The 15,556-nt window shown below is 54.8% G+C and overlaps 3 non-coding genes and 3 pseudogenes across 3 annotated transcripts; all 6 read left to right on the top strand.

Annotated features, from left to right (window-relative positions):
- Positions 1-1,150: 1,150 nt before the first annotated feature.
- Positions 1,151-1,271, top strand: LOC123627948. The gene has a single exon (XR_006731556.1). It is a non-coding gene; the product is annotated as a 5S ribosomal RNA (ribosomal RNA).
- A 3,482-nt stretch (positions 1,272-4,753) lies between these two features.
- LOC123627837 lies at positions 4,754-4,874 on the top strand (annotated as a pseudogene).
- A 1,200-nt stretch (positions 4,875-6,074) lies between these two features.
- On the top strand, positions 6,075-6,193 carry LOC123627807. Its single transcript, XR_006731508.1, has one exon. It is a non-coding gene; the product is annotated as a 5S ribosomal RNA (ribosomal RNA).
- Positions 6,194-9,662: 3,469 nt separating this feature from the next.
- LOC123627836 lies at positions 9,663-9,783 on the top strand (annotated as a pseudogene).
- A 1,199-nt stretch (positions 9,784-10,982) lies between these two features.
- Positions 10,983-11,101, top strand: LOC123627947. Its single transcript, XR_006731555.1, has one exon. It is a non-coding gene; the product is annotated as a 5S ribosomal RNA (ribosomal RNA).
- Positions 11,102-14,570: 3,469 nt separating this feature from the next.
- On the top strand, positions 14,571-14,691 carry LOC123627905 (annotated as a pseudogene).
- Positions 14,692-15,556: the final 865 nt, after the last annotated feature.

Here is a 15,556-nt window from a genome sequence, read left to right as displayed (position 1 = left end):
CTGTGCCCGCCTCCACTTTCGCCCTCGGCCCCTGGCACTCCCCCGCCCCCCCGCCGGCGCGGCCCGCTGCCCCCGCCCAGGGCGTCCTCCCCTCTCCCCCGCTGCAACACCACCGCCAGGTGGCGGCAGCGGCAGAGCGTCCCAGCCGTTCCGTTCCTGTTCGGCACCGGCAGCGGAGCCCCAGCCCAGGGCCCCACACCGGGGCCGGGCGGGGCGGCGGGATCCCTGAGTGCCGCTGGGTCTCCTCTCCCCCACACCCCGCACCCCCCGCCCCGCACTCCGGGACGTCGCGTACACCCGGCGCGGGACAGCCCACGGCGGCAAACCTTGTCCTGGGCCCCCGGACCCCCGGCCGACCGTGCACTTCCTCTCCGCCGCACACCCGGGCCTCGGCCCGGGCCTCACGCCGGGCGGGCTCCTCGCCACCGCCGGGCTCCCGAGAGACACACCGGCGCGCCGCAAGGGCGAGTTTCCGGCCACCCGGGCAGAGAGGACGCACAACAGCACACGGAGCGCACGCAGCCAAACCCAAACCACCCACCGGCCCCCCGACCCGTGGCTTCCCACCCCAAACCCCCACCCCCACCGGGCCACAGGATAGCGGGCTCTGGCCGGCCCCGCCGCCCCCCGCCCCCGCGCGGGGGCTGCTGCCACACGCAAGCCCTGAGGGGAATCGGGGCAGAACGGTCCTCCCCAGACGGGCGTGGGTGGCGGGGTGGGGGGGACACTGCAGGTCTTCAGGACCTCCGGGTGAAGGACCGGGGCGCAGGCGGCGGCCCTGCCTCCTCGTGCCGGCCCCGCCCCAAAGCCCCTCCCCACCGTGCCCTCTCCGTGGGCCGGCGGAGGGCCCTGTCTCCCGCACTCTCCGGCTCTGGCCCTCCGCCCCCAACGCGTGGAAGCCTGTCCCTGCGCGCGTGCCCGTGGGTCTGCTCCTCGGGGTGTGGGACGGTGGTGCGCCCGTGGTTTGGGTGGGGGGTGGGGGGGTGCGCGCGCGAAACCCGTCAGGCCCCGCCTGGCCCCCCAACCCCACCCCGATACTGGCAGGTGGGCTAGCGATGGGCCAGGGCGGCGGGAGGGACCCGACGGCGCAGGGGAAGGGACGCGTCCCAGCAGCTCGGCCTCTTGAGGCGTCCGGGGGGCGGCCACCGTCGTCTACGGCCAGACCACCCTGAACGCGCCCGATCTCGTCTGATCTCGGAAGCTAAGCAGGGTCGGGCCCGGTTAGTACTTGGATGGGAGGACCCGCCTGGGAATCCCGGGTGCCGTAGGCTTTTTGCTCTGCCTCTTTTTCTGTCCCGCCCCCCTGGGCTGGGAAGGGGAGGGGGGGGCCTTCGCCCTCCGCGCCCGCCCCGGCTCCCGCCCCCGGCCGGCCCGGACCCTGCCCCGTGGCCCTGGAGAGAGGGTCAGATTGGAGATGTGGAGGCTCAGTCCCCGAGGCTGTCGCCCCTCACACACCTGCCGCAGGTCCGGGCCTCCGGAACTTCTGACCGACCGGCTCTGAATTCAGGACACAGTCTAAAGTTGTCCAAGGAGATGACCACGTTACCACCCCTAGGAAAGGAAAAATTGGACCCTATCCACATATGCAGAAGAAGAGAATCTAAACAGTTGGCTATTCGTTCACGGTAACATAATTCAAGAATCCAGATGGCGGAAGACATCTAGAGACACTTTTCAAACGTCTAAATCTTTAGAAAATATTCTGAAGGCTTAAGAAGTAGAAACATTCTTTGGAAAGTCACGAGCAAGACCAGGTGTTGATAGGAAATCCTTCCGTTCGATCCTGCAAGAGACGCTCCAAAAATGTACTACAACAAGGGAAAACACTAATAATATGTGGGAAAGGAAAATCACCTTTCTTCATTTTCCTCACCTCCTACGGTTCTCAAAATAGAATGTTTTCCCCTATGCACGGGAGACCTGTAGAAATCCTAGGGGAGTCCAGCAAGATAGCTCTAGGTGAAATCAACATTCCATCGATAGTTTCGATGTTTCTTATTTCCCTCGCCAATACACACTAATGAATGCAATCTTTCAAAAGGATAACACTCAAAGTCACAGAAAATCTACGCGGCACTACGGGGCAAAGGTGCCAACTTCGATGGAAAAACTTAGTAAAAACGTACATGATGGCTCAAATCCATGGAGAGGCTATCCCGTAGTCCCTCGATAGACGGACACAGAGTCCCCAAACTAATCATTTCCCCCAAATTAATAAATAATCCAATTTAAACAGGGTGTATAACTAGAAACTTACTATCTGCTTCTTTCTCTTTTTCTTTTAATTTGGGAAAGGGGTATGTTAAGAGAATGATATTAATGATCATGATTATCAGTATGATTATTATATTAAATCGAATTAACCGTACCAAAACCCCACCACTCACCTTATAAAAATGGGAGTTGATGCATATGTCGGAAGCCGTCTGGGTATCTTTTTCTCAAGGCGTGGAACACAGAAACGCTTCTCCCAAACAAATCCCATCTCGACTGTCATCCTTTTCCTGGCTTTTCCTTTGAAAGTTTTGCTCTCTATTATAGGACTATCTCATTGAGGTAGTTTGTTAAATTCACAGTTTATAGAATACATGTGGAACGATTCTGGATTCCTTCTGGGTAACTTGTGTGCCAGGGGAAACCTTCTGTTTGGAGAATACTCCTTGCTTACACAGGAAGCTGCAGTTCATCAGCGCTGCTAGAGAATGGCACTGCACGAATCAGTCGAAGTATCTTTATGCGATCTTTGACTAGGTCCGTGTACAAGGGGCTCCCGTGAGGATTACCCTAGATGCTTCCTGGTCACATGTGCCCTATCTTCTCTCTGGTACGTGCTACTCAGAGAATATGCTTGCTCCTGAATTATGCCAGTGTTTATTCATATCCATTTATGCTGCATTGTTTTCCAAATGGTTCTATAATTTCGCCTCCCATATCAGCAGGGTGAGTGCAAGAGTTTTCTCAAAGCCAACAGAGTGATCAGTTTCTTAAGTTTCCTCAATCTGGTGAGTTGGAAACTATATCTGGCTTCATTTTTTATTCCGTATTTCCTTGACTAATAATGAGGACACAGGGCCAAAGGCGTATTAAGCATATAAAACGTAGATATTCTTGTAACAGTAATATTTTGCCAATTATATGGGGCTACAGATACCTTGTCCTGTTTGCAGCTTGTTTTTGATCCTGTTCATGGTATCTTTGGAAACTTTTCATGATGGGAAAATTTGAAATAGAAACAAAAATCGGACAGAATAGTAGAATATTTTCTCACTCCCCTGACTCAAGAAAATCACCAACCCCTGGCCAGATCTTGTTTCCTTATATCCCTCCTACCCTTAAGTTCATGATCCCCTTAATAATATCCCTCCATCGACAAAAAGTCAATATGTTTCTTATCAAAGGGTAGAGGCTTTCTTCCATTTTTTCAGTGTACTCACAGCCACATTATTCCATCTAAAAATTTCACCGTATTAGAGATAACAGCAAGTACTCAATGTTTGCGTTTCCCTGAGACACACACGCTCATTTCAGTTTCTTTGGATCCAGTCCAAATACAGTACCTACCTTGTGAGGGGTTGAGATGTCTTTTGAAAGAGTGTCCATACATCGCGGACTAGTCGGGGGCAGCCCCGGTTGTCACCATTTCCCTTTGTTTCCTACCGCTGTACGCCGTGACCCGAGTTACTTTCGCATTGTGAGGGGTTCATCGCGGGATTTAAACGTATCTAATGTGTTTCAATATCTTGCAATTATTATACTTACTGGCGATCAAACCGTCCTGTGTTTGGCAAACGGGAGTCTACTCATTCTGGTTCCTGTGTCTTTTGACGTGACCCTCGTCCTGTTGGATATCATAGCATCCACGCTTCCCAGTACAAGAAGCGTCCGTTTCCCGCCCCAGACTTCAAGTCAGCCTATGTCTCCAGTAAGTCTTAGGACCGTTTAATAACGATGGTTGGCAGAGACCACGATCTAGATGCTGCTGAAATGCACTACTGTTGAGTTCGCACCTATGTCTCGGCACTTTCCGTGGAAAAACTAAAAATAAAATAAATAAATAAATAAATAAATAAATAAATAAATAAATAAATAAAGGAAGAAAAGAAAAAAAAAATTACAGGAAAACACATTGAGTTTCCACTGATAATCCAAGTTCAAACTGAGAACCGAGAGTTTTTTTTACATGACTTGATCGATTTTCACCTCTTCCTCTCACACCCAAATTCCCAGTCCCCAAAGACACCAACAGCATTTCTTCTTTGCAGGATCCCACAGAATAATCGTAGCCATGCACCATAGAACCGTGGACTGGTTCCTACTGCATGAAGTAGGAAAGGCGAGGAAGGAACTTTCTACTGTTCCGGCTGCTCCACTGTGAAAACGTAAGAGCTGCCGTCCGCCGAAGCCAGTCTGCTCATGTCCAAGGAGCTCTGAGCCACGTCACACTCCTTTGGAATATTTCCCTGAGCCTTCATGTGGGCTCCTGACGTCTGTAGAATCTCACAAGTCACACATTGCCCTCCCGTTTGTGTCCTCCGTGCTTTGAATAGATGTGCTATTGAGTGTTTGATTTTTGTTGTCATGGTGTATGTGTTTGTGGCAAAGTGTTGAGTGTTTGGTGTGTATGTAGCAGCTAGAGAGCGAGGCTCTGAAGGCTACTGGGCAGCAGGAGGGCGCGGGGTCGGGTGTGGGGCGCTGGGCCGGGAGGGCCGCGTGGCAGCTCGGCCTCTTGAGGCGTCCGGGGACAGCCGCCGCCGTCTAGGGCCATAGCACCCTGAACGTCCCCGATCTCGTCTGATCTCGGAAGCTAAGCAGGGTCGGGGGCCCGGTTTGTACTTGGATGGGAGACCGCCTGGGAATACCAGGTGCTGCAGGCTTTTGCCTCTTCTTTTGTCCCGCCCGCCGAGGGGTCGGGGGTGGGAGGGCCCCGGCGTTCTGTGCCCGCCTCCACTTTCGCCCTCGGCCCCTGGCACTCCCCCGCCCCCCCCGCCGGCGCGGCCCGCTGCCCCCGCCCAGGGCGTCCTCCCCTCTCCCCCGCTGCAACACCACCGCCAGGTGGCGGCAGCGGCAGAGCGTCCCAGCCGTTCCGTTCCTGTTTGGCCGGCAGCGGAGCCCCAGCCCTGGGCCCCACACCGGGCCGGGCGGGCGGCGGGATCCCTGAGTGCCGCTGGGTCTCCTCTCCCCCACACCCCGCACCCGCCGCCCCGCACTCCGGGACGTCGCGTACACCCGGCGCGGGACAGCCCACGGCGGCAAACCTTGTCCTGGGCCCCCGGACCCCCGGCCGACCGTGCACTTCCTCTCCGCCGCACACCCGGGCCTCGGGCCCGGGCCTCACGCCGGGCGGGCTCCTCGCCACCGCCGGGGCTCCCGAGAGACACACCGGCGCGCCGCACAGGGCGAGTTTCCGGCCACCCGGGCAGAGAGGACGCACAACAGCACACGGAGCGCACGCAGCCAAACCCAAACCACCCACCGGCCCCCCGACCCGTGGCTTCCCACCCCAAACCCCACCCCACCGGGCCACAGGATAGCGGGCTCTGGCCCGCCCCGCCGCCCCCCGCCCCCGCGCGGGGGCTGCTGCCACACGCAGGCCCTGAGGGGAATCGGGGCAGAACGGTCCTCCCCAGACGGGGGTGGGGTGGCGGGGTGGGGGGGACACTGCAGGTCTTCAGGACCTCCGGGTGAAGGACCGGCGGCAGGCGCGGCCCTGCCTCCTCGTGCCGGCCCCGCCCCAAAGCCCCTCCCCACCGTGCCCTCGCGTGGGCCGGCGGAGGGCCCTGTCTCCCGCACTCTCCGGCTCTGGCCCTCCGCCCCCACGCGTGGAAGCCTGTCCCTGCGCGCGTGCCCGTGGGTCTGCTCCTCGGGGTGTGGGACGGTGGTGCGCCCGTGGTTTGGGTGGGGGTGGGGGGGTGCGCGCGCGAAACCCGTCAGGCCCCGCCTGGCCCCCCAACCCCACCCCGATACTGGCAGGTGGGCTAGCGATGGGCCAGGGCGGCGGGAGGGACCCGACGGCGCAGGGAGGGACGCGTCCCAGCAGCTCGGCCTCTTGAGGCGTCCGGGGGGCGGCCACCGTCGTCTACGGCCAGACCACCCTGAACGCGCCCGATCTCGTCTGATCTCGGAAGCTAAGCAGGGTCGGGCCCGGTTAGTACTTGGATGGGAGACCGCCTGGGAATCCCGGGTGCCGTAGGCTTTTTGCTCTGCCTCTTTTTCTGTCCCGCCCCCTGGGCTGGGAAGGGGAGGGGGGGGCCTTCGCCCTCCGCGCCCGCCCCGGCTCCCGCCCCCGGCCGGCCCGGACCCTGCCCCGTGGCCCCTGGAGAGAGGGTCAGATTGGAGATGTGGAGGCTCAGTCCCCGAGGCTGTCGCCCCTCACACACCTGCCGCAGGTCCGGGCCTCCGGAACTTCTGACCGACCGGCTCTGAATTCAGGACACAGTCTAAAGTTGTCCAAGGAGATGACCACGTTACCACCCTAGGAAAGGAAAAATTGGACCCTATCCACATATGCAGAAGAAGAGAATCTAAACAGTTGGCTATTCGTTCACGGTAACATAATTCAAGAATCCAGATGCGAAGACATCTAGAGACACTTTTCAAACGTCTAAATCTTTAGAAAATATTCTGAAGGCTTAAGAAGTAGAAACATTCTTTGGAAAGTCACGAGCAAGACCAGGGTGTTGATAGGAAATCCTTCCGTTCGATCCTGCAAGAGACGCTCCAAAAATGTACTACAACAAGGGAAAACACTAATAATATGTGGGAAAGGAAAATCACCTTTCTTCATTTTCCTCACCTCCTACGGTTCTCAAAATAGAATGTTTTCCCCTATGCACGGGAGACCTGTAGAAATCCTAGGGGAGTCCAGCAAGATAGCTCTAGGTGAAATCAACATTCCATCGATAGTTTCGATGTTTCTTATTTCCTCGCCAATACACACTAATGAATGCAATCTTTCAAAAGGATAACACTCAAAGTCACAGAAAATCTACGCGGCACCTACGGGGCAAAGGTGCCAACTTCGATGGAAAACTTAGTAAAAACGTACATGATGGCTCAAATCCATGGAGAGGCTATCCCGTAGTCCTCGATAGACGGACACAGAGTCCCCAAACTAATCATTTCCCCCAAATTAATAAATAATCCAATTTAAACAGGGTGTATAACTAGAAACTTACTATCTGCTTCTTTCTCTTTTTCTTTTAATTTGGGAAAGGGGTATGTTAAAGAATGATAATAATGATCATGATTATCAGTATGATTATTATATTAAATCGAATTAACCGTACCAAAACCCCACCACTCACCTTATAAAAATGGGAGTTGATGCATATGTCGGAAGCCGCTGGGTATCTTTTTCTCAAGGCGTGGAACCACAGAAACGCTTCTCCCAAACAAATCCCATCTCGACTGTCATCCTTTTCCTGGCTTTTCCTTTGAAAGTTTTTGCTCTCTGTTATAGGACTATCTCATTGAGGTAGTTTGTTAATTTCACAGTTTATAGAATACATGTGGAACGATTCTGGATTCCTTCTGGGTAACTTGTGTGCCAGGGGAAACCTTCTGTTTGGAGAATACTCCTTGCTTACACAGGAAGCTGCAGTTCATCAGCGCTGCTAGAGAATGGCACTGCACGAATCAGTCGAAGTATCTTTATGCGATCTTTGACTAGGTCCGTGTACAAGGGGCTCCCGTGAGGATTACCCTAGATGCTTCCTGGTCACATGTGCCCTATCTTCTCTCTGGTACGTGCTACTCAGAGAATATGCTTGCTCCTGAATTATGCCAGTGTTTATTCATATCCATTTATGCTGCATTGTTTTCCAAATGGTTCTATAATTTCGCCTCCCATATCAGCAGGGTGAGTGCAAGAGTTTTCCTCAAAGCCAACACAGTGATCAGTTTCTTAAGTTTCCTCAATCCGGTGAGTTGGAAACTATATCTGGCTTCATTTTTTATTCCGTATTTCCTTGACTAATAATGAGGACACAGGGCCAAAGGCGTATTAAGCATATAAAACGTAGATATTCTGTAACAGTAATATTTTGCCAATTATATGGGCTACAGATACCTTGTCCTGTTTGCAGCTTGTTTTTGATCCTGTTCATGGTATCTTTGGAAACTTTTCATGATGGGAAATTTGAAATAGAAACAAAATCGGACAGAATAGTAGAATATTTTCTCACTCCCCTGACTCAAGAAATCACCAACCCCTGGCCAGATCTTGTTTCCTTTATACCCCTCCTACCTTAAGTTCATGATCCCCTTAATAATATCCCTCCATCGACAAAAAGTCAATATGTTTCTATCAAAGGTAGAGGCTTTCTTCCATTTTTCAGTGTACTCACAGCCACATTATTCCATCTAAAAATTTCACCGTATTAGAGATAACAGCAAGTACTCAATGTTTGCGTTTCCCTGAGACACACACGCTCATTTCAGTTTCTTTGGATCCAGTCCAAATACAGTACCTACCTTGTGAGGGGTTGAGATGTCTTTTGAAAGAGTGTCCATACATCGCGACTAGTCGGGGGCAGCCCCGGTTGTCACCATTTCCCTTTGTTTCCTACCGCTGTCCGCCGTGACCCGAGTTACTTTCGCATTGTGAGGGGTTTCATCGCGGATTTAAACGTATCTAATGTGTTTCAATATCTTGCAATTATTATACTTACTGGCGATCAAACCGTCCTGTGTTTGGCAAACGGGAGTCTACTCATTCTGGTTCCTGTGTCTTTTGACGTGACCCTCGTCCTGTTGGATATCATAGCATCCACGCTTCCCAGTACAAGAAGCGTCCGTTTCCCGCCCCAGACTTCAAGTCAGCCTATGTCTCCAGTAAGTCTTAGGACCGTTTAATAACGATGGTTGGCAGAGACCACGATCTAGATGCTGCTGAAATGCACTACTGTTGAGTTCGCACCTATGTCTCGGCACTTTCCGTGGAAAAACTAAAAATAAATAAATAAATAAATAAATAAATAAATAAATAAATAAATAAATAAAGGAAGAAAAGAAAAAAAAAATTACAGGAAAACACATTGAGTTTCCACTGATAATCCAAGTTCAAACTGAGAACCGAGAGTTTTTTTTACATGACTTGATCGATTTCACCTCTTCCTCTCACACCCAAATTCCCAGTCCCCAAAGACACCAACAGCATTTCTTCTTTGCAGGATCCCACAGAATAATCGTAGCCATGCACCATAGAACCGTGGACTGGTTCCTACTGCATGAAGTAGGAAAGGCGAGGAAGGAACTTTCTACTGTTCCGGCTGCTCCACTGTGAAAACGTAAGAGCTGCCGTCCGCCGAAGCCAGTCTGCTCATGTCCAAGGAGCTCTGAGCCACGTCACACTCCTTTGGAATATTTCCCTGAGCCTTCATGTGGGCTCCTGACGTCTGTAGAATCTCACAAGTCACACATTGCCCTCCCGTTTGTGTCCTCCGTGCTTTGAATAGATGTGCTATTGAGTGTTTGATTTTTGTTGTCATTGGTGTATGTGTTTGTGGCAAAGTGTTGAGTGTTTGGTGTGTATGTAGCAGCTAGAGAGCGAGGCTCTGAAGGCTACTGGGCAGCAGGAGGGCGCGGGGTCGGGTGTGGGGCGCTGGGCCGGGAGGGCCGCGTGGCAGCTCGGCCTCTTGAGGCGTCCGGGGACAGCCGCCGCCGTCTAGGGCCATAGCACCCTGAACGTCCCCGATCTCGTCTGATCTCGGAAGCTAAGCAGGGTCGGGGGCCCGGTTTGTACTTGGATGGGAGACCGCCTGGGAATACCAGGTGCTGCAGGCTTTTGCCTCTTCTTTTGTCCCGCCCGCCGAGGGGTCGGGGGTGGGAGGGCCCCGGCGTTCTGTGCCCGCCTCCACTTTCGCCCTCGGCCCCTGGCACTCCCCCGCCCCCCCGCCGGCGCGGCCCGCTGCCCCCGCCCAGGGCGTCCTCCCCTCTCCCCCGCTGCAACACCACCGCCAGGTGGCGGCAGCGGCAGAGCGTCCCAGCCGTTCCGTTCCTGTTCGGCCGGCAGCGGAGCCCCAGCCCTGGGCCCCACACCGGGCCGGGCGGGCGGCGGGATCCCTGAGTGCCGCTGGGTCTCCTCTCCCCCACACCCCGCACCCGCCGCCCCGCACTCCGGGACGTCGCGTACACCCGGCGCGGGACAGCCCACGGCGGCAAACCTTGTCCTGGGCCCCCGGACCCCCGGCCGACCGTGCACTTCCTCTCCGCCGCACACCCGGGCCTCGGGCCCGGGCCTCACGCCGGGCGGGCTCCTCGCCACCGCCGGGGCTCCCGAGAGACACACCGGCGCGCCGCACAGGGCGAGTTTCCGGCCACCCGGGCAGAGAGGACGCACAACAGCACACGGAGCGCACGCAGCCAAACCCAAACCACCCACCGGCCCCCCGACCCGTGGCTTCCCACCCCAAACCCCACCCCACCGGGCCACAGGATAGCGGGCTCTGGCCCGCCCCGCCGCCCCCCGCCCCCGCGCGGGGGCTGCTGCCACACGCAGGCCCTGAGGGGAATCGGGGCAGAACGGTCCTCCCCAGACGGGGGTGGGGTGGCGGGGTGGGGGGGACACTGCAGGTCTTCAGGACCTCCGGGTGAAGGACCGGCGGCAGGCGCGGCCCTGCCTCCTCGTGCCGGCCCCGCCCCAAAGCCCCTCCCCACCGTGCCCTCGCGTGGGCCGGCGGAGGGCCCTGTCTCCCGCACTCTCCGGCTCTGGCCCTCCGCCCCCACGCGTGGAAGCCTGTCCCTGCGCGCGTGCCCGTGGGTCTGCTCCTCGGGGTGTGGGACGGTGGTGCGCCCGTGGTTTGGGTGGGGGTGGGGGGGTGCGCGCGCGAAACCCGTCAGGCCCCGCCTGGCCCCCCAACCCCACCCCGATACTGGCAGGTGGGCTAGCGATGGGCCAGGGCGGCGGGAGGGACCCGACGGCGCAGGGAGGGACGCGTCCCAGCAGCTCGGCCTCTTGAGGCGTCCGGGGGGCGGCCACCGTCGTCTACGGCCAGACCACCCTGAACGCGCCCGATCTCGTCTGATCTCGGAAGCTAAGCAGGGTCGGGCCCGGTTAGTACTTGGATGGGAGACCGCCTGGGAATCCCGGGTGCCGTAGGCTTTTTGCTCTGCCTCTTTTTCTGTCCCGCCCCCTGGGCTGGGAAGGGGAGGGGGGGGCCTTCGCCCTCCGCGCCCGCCCCGGCTCCCGCCCCCGGCCGGCCCGGACCCTGCCCCGTGGCCCCTGGAGAGAGGGTCAGATTGGAGATGTGGAGGCTCAGTCCCCGAGGCTGTCGCCCCTCACACACCTGCCGCAGGTCCGGGCCTCCGGAACTTCTGACCGACCGGCTCTGAATTCAGGACACAGTCTAAAGTTGTCCAAGGAGATGACCACGTTACCACCCTAGGAAAGGAAAAATTGGACCCTATCCACATATGCAGAAGAAGAGAATCTAAACAGTTGGCTATTCGTTCACGGTAACATAATTCAAGAATCCAGATGCGAAGACATCTAGAGACACTTTTCAAACGTCTAAATCTTTAGAAAATATTCTGAAGGCTTAAGAAGTAGAAACATTCTTTGGAAAGTCACGAGCAAGACCAGGGTGTTGATAGGAAATCCTTCCGTTCGATCCTGCAAGAGACGCTCCAAAAATGTACTACAACAAGGGAAAACACTAATAATATGTGGGAAAGGAAAATCACCTTTCTTCATTTTCCTCACCTCCTACGGTTCTCAAAATAGAATGTTTTCCCCTATGCACGGGAGACCTGTAGAAATCCTAGGGGAGTCCAGCAAGATAGCTCTAGGTGAAATCAACATTCCATCGATAGTTTCGATGTTTCTTATTTCCTCGCCAATACACACTAATGAATGCAATCTTTCAAAAGGATAACACTCAAAGTCACAGAAAATCTACGCGGCACCTACGGGGCAAAGGTGCCAACTTCGATGGAAAACTTAGTAAAAACGTACATGATGGCTCAAATCCATGGAGAGGCTATCCCGTAGTCCTCGATAGACGGACACAGAGTCCCCAAACTAATCATTTCCCCCAAATTAATAAATAATCCAATTTAAACAGGGTGTATAACTAGAAACTTACTATCTGCTTCTTTCTCTTTTTCTTTTAATTTGGGAAAGGGGTATGTTAAAGAATGATAATAATGATCATGATTATCAGTATGATTATTATATTAAATCGAATTAACCGTACCAAAACCCCACCACTCACCTTATAAAAATGGGAGTTGATGCATATGTCGGAAGCCGCTGGGTATCTTTTTCTCAAGGCGTGGAACCACAGAAACGCTTCTCCCAAACAAATCCCATCTCGACTGTCATCCTTTTCCTGGCTTTTCCTTTGAAAGTTTTTGCTCTCTGTTATAGGACTATCTCATTGAGGTAGTTTGTTAATTTCACAGTTTATAGAATACATGTGGAACGATTCTGGATTCCTTCTGGGTAACTTGTGTGCCAGGGGAAACCTTCTGTTTGGAGAATACTCCTTGCTTACACAGGAAGCTGCAGTTCATCAGCGCTGCTAGAGAATGGCACTGCACGAATCAGTCGAAGTATCTTTATGCGATCTTTGACTAGGTCCGTGTACAAGGGGCTCCCGTGAGGATTACCCTAGATGCTTCCTGGTCACATGTGCCCTATCTTCTCTCTGGTACGTGCTACTCAGAGAATATGCTTGCTCCTGAATTATGCCAGTGTTTATTCATATCCATTTATGCTGCATTGTTTTCCAAATGGTTCTATAATTTCGCCTCCCATATCAGCAGGGTGAGTGCAAGAGTTTTCCTCAAAGCCAACACAGTGATCAGTTTCTTAAGTTTCCTCAATCCGGTGAGTTGGAAACTATATCTGGCTTCATTTTTTATTCCGTATTTCCTTGACTAATAATGAGGACACAGGGCCAAAGGCGTATTAAGCATATAAAACGTAGATATTCTGTAACAGTAATATTTTGCCAATTATATGGGCTACAGATACCTTGTCCTGTTTGCAGCTTGTTTTTGATCCTGTTCATGGTATCTTTGGAAACTTTTCATGATGGGAAATTTGAAATAGAAACAAAATCGGACAGAATAGTAGAATATTTTCTCACTCCCCTGACTCAAGAAATCACCAACCCCTGGCCAGATCTTGTTTCCTTTATACCCCTCCTACCTTAAGTTCATGATCCCCTTAATAATATCCCTCCATCGACAAAAAGTCAATATGTTTCTATCAAAGGTAGAGGCTTTCTTCCATTTTTCAGTGTACTCACAGCCACATTATTCCATCTAAAAATTTCACCGTATTAGAGATAACAGCAAGTACTCAATGTTTGCGTTTCCCTGAGACACACACGCTCATTTCAGTTTCTTTGGATCCAGTCCAAATACAGTACCTACCTTGTGAGGGGTTGAGATGTCTTTTGAAAGAGTGTCCATACATCGCGACTAGTCGGGGGCAGCCCCGGTTGTCACCATTTCCCTTTGTTTCCTACCGCTGTCCGCCGTGACCCGAGTTACTTTCGCATTGTGAGGGGTTTCATCGCGGATTTAAACGTATCTAATGTGTTTCAATATCTTGCAATTATTATACTTACTGGCGATCAAACCGTCCTGTGTTTGGCAAACGGGAGTCTACTCATTCTGGTTCCTGTGTCTTTTGACGTGACCCTCGTCCTGTTGGATATCATAGCATCCACGCTTCCCAGTACAAGAAGCGTCCGTTTCCCGCCCCAGACTTCAAGTCAGCCTATGTCTCCAGTAAGTCTTAGGACCGTTTAATAACGATGGTTGGCGGAGACCACGATCTAGATGCTGCTGAAATGCACTACTGTTGAGTTCGCACCTATGTCTCGGCACTTTCCGTGGAAAAACTAAAAATAAATAAATAAATAAATAAATAAATAAATAAATAAATAAATAAATAAAGGAAGAAAAGAAAAAAAAAATTACAGGAAAACACATTGAGTTTCCACTGATAATCCAAGTTCAAACTGAGAACCGAGAGTTTTTTTTACATGACTTGATCGATTTCACCTCTTCCTCTCACACCCAAATTCCCAGTCCCCAAAGACACCAACAGCATTTCTTCTTTGCAGGATCCCACAGAATAATCGTAGCCATGCACCATAGAACCGTGGACTGGTTCCTACTGCATGAAGTAGGAAAGGCGAGGAAGGAACTTTCTACTGTTCCGGCTGCTCCACTGTGAAAACGTAAGAGCTGCCGTCCGCCGAAGCCAGTCTGCTCATGTCCAAGGAGCTCTGAGCCACGTCACACTCCTTTGGAATATTTCCCTGAGCCTTCATGTGGGCTCCTGACGTCTGTAGAATCTCACAAGTCACACATTGCCCTCCCGTTTGTGTCCTCCGTGCTTTGAATAGATGTGCTATTGAGTGTTTGATTTTTGTTGTCATTGGTGTATGTGTTTGTGGCAAAGTGTTGAGTGTTTGGTGTGTATGTAGCAGCTAGAGAGCGAGGCTCTGAAGGCTACTGGGCAGCAGGAGGGCGCGGGGTCGGGTGTGGGGCGCTGGGCCGGGAGGGCCGCGTGGCAGCTCGGCCTCTTGAGGCGTCCGGGGACAGCCGCCGCCGTCTAGGGCCATAGCACCCTGAACGTCCCCGATCTCGTCTGATCTGGGAAGCTAAGCAGGGTCGGGGGCCCGGTTTGTACTTGGATGGGAGACCGCCTGGGAATACCAGGTGCTGCAGGCTTTTGCCTCTTCTTTTGTCCCGCCCGCCGAGGGGTCGGGGGTGGGGGGGCCCCGGCGTTCTGTGCCCGCCTCCACTTTCGCCCTCGGCCCCTGGCACTCCCCCGCCCCCCCGCCGGCGCGGCCCGCTGCCCCCGCCCAGGGCGTCCTCCCCTCTCCCCCGCTGCAACACCACCGCCAGGTGGCGGCAGCGGCAGAGCGTCCCAGCCGTTCCGTTCCTGTTCGGCCGGCAGCGGAGCCCCAGCCCTGGGCCCCACACCGGGCCGGGCGGGCGGCGGGATCCCTGAGTGCCGCTGGGTCTCCTCTCCCCCACACCCCGCACCCCCCGCCCCGCACTCCGGGACGTCGCGTACACCCGGCGCGGGACAGCCCACGGCGGCAAACCTTGTCCTGGGCCCCCGGACCCCCGGCCGACCGTGCACTTCCTCTCCGCCGCACACCCGGGCCTCGGGCCCGGGCCTCACGCCGGGCGGGCTCCTCGCCACCGCCGGGGCTCCCGAGAGACACACCGGCGCGCCGCACAGGGCGAGTTTCCGGCCACCCGGGCAGAGAGGACGCACAACAGCACACGGAGCGCACGCAGCCAAACCCAAACCACCCACCGGCCCCCCGACCCGTGGCTTCCCACCCCAAACCCCACCCCACCGGGCCACAGGATAGCGGGCTCTGGCCCGCCCCGCCGCCCCCCGCCCCCGCGCGGGGGCTGCTGCCACACGCAGGCCCTGAGGGGAATCGGGGCAGAACGGTCCTCCCCAGACGGGGGTGGGGTGGCGGGGTGGGGGGGACACTGCAGGTCTTCAGGACCTCCGGGTGAAGGACCGGCGGCAGGCGCGGCCCTGCCTCCTCGTGCCGGCCCCGCCCCAAAGCCC

Source organism: Lemur catta, chromosome 27 (assembly GCF_020740605.2).
Source record: "Lemur catta isolate mLemCat1 chromosome 27, mLemCat1.pri, whole genome shotgun sequence".
NCBI classification, from domain to species: Eukaryota; Metazoa; Chordata; class Mammalia; order Primates; family Lemuridae; genus Lemur; species Lemur catta.
This window is presented reverse-complemented; position numbering and strand designations above follow the sequence as displayed.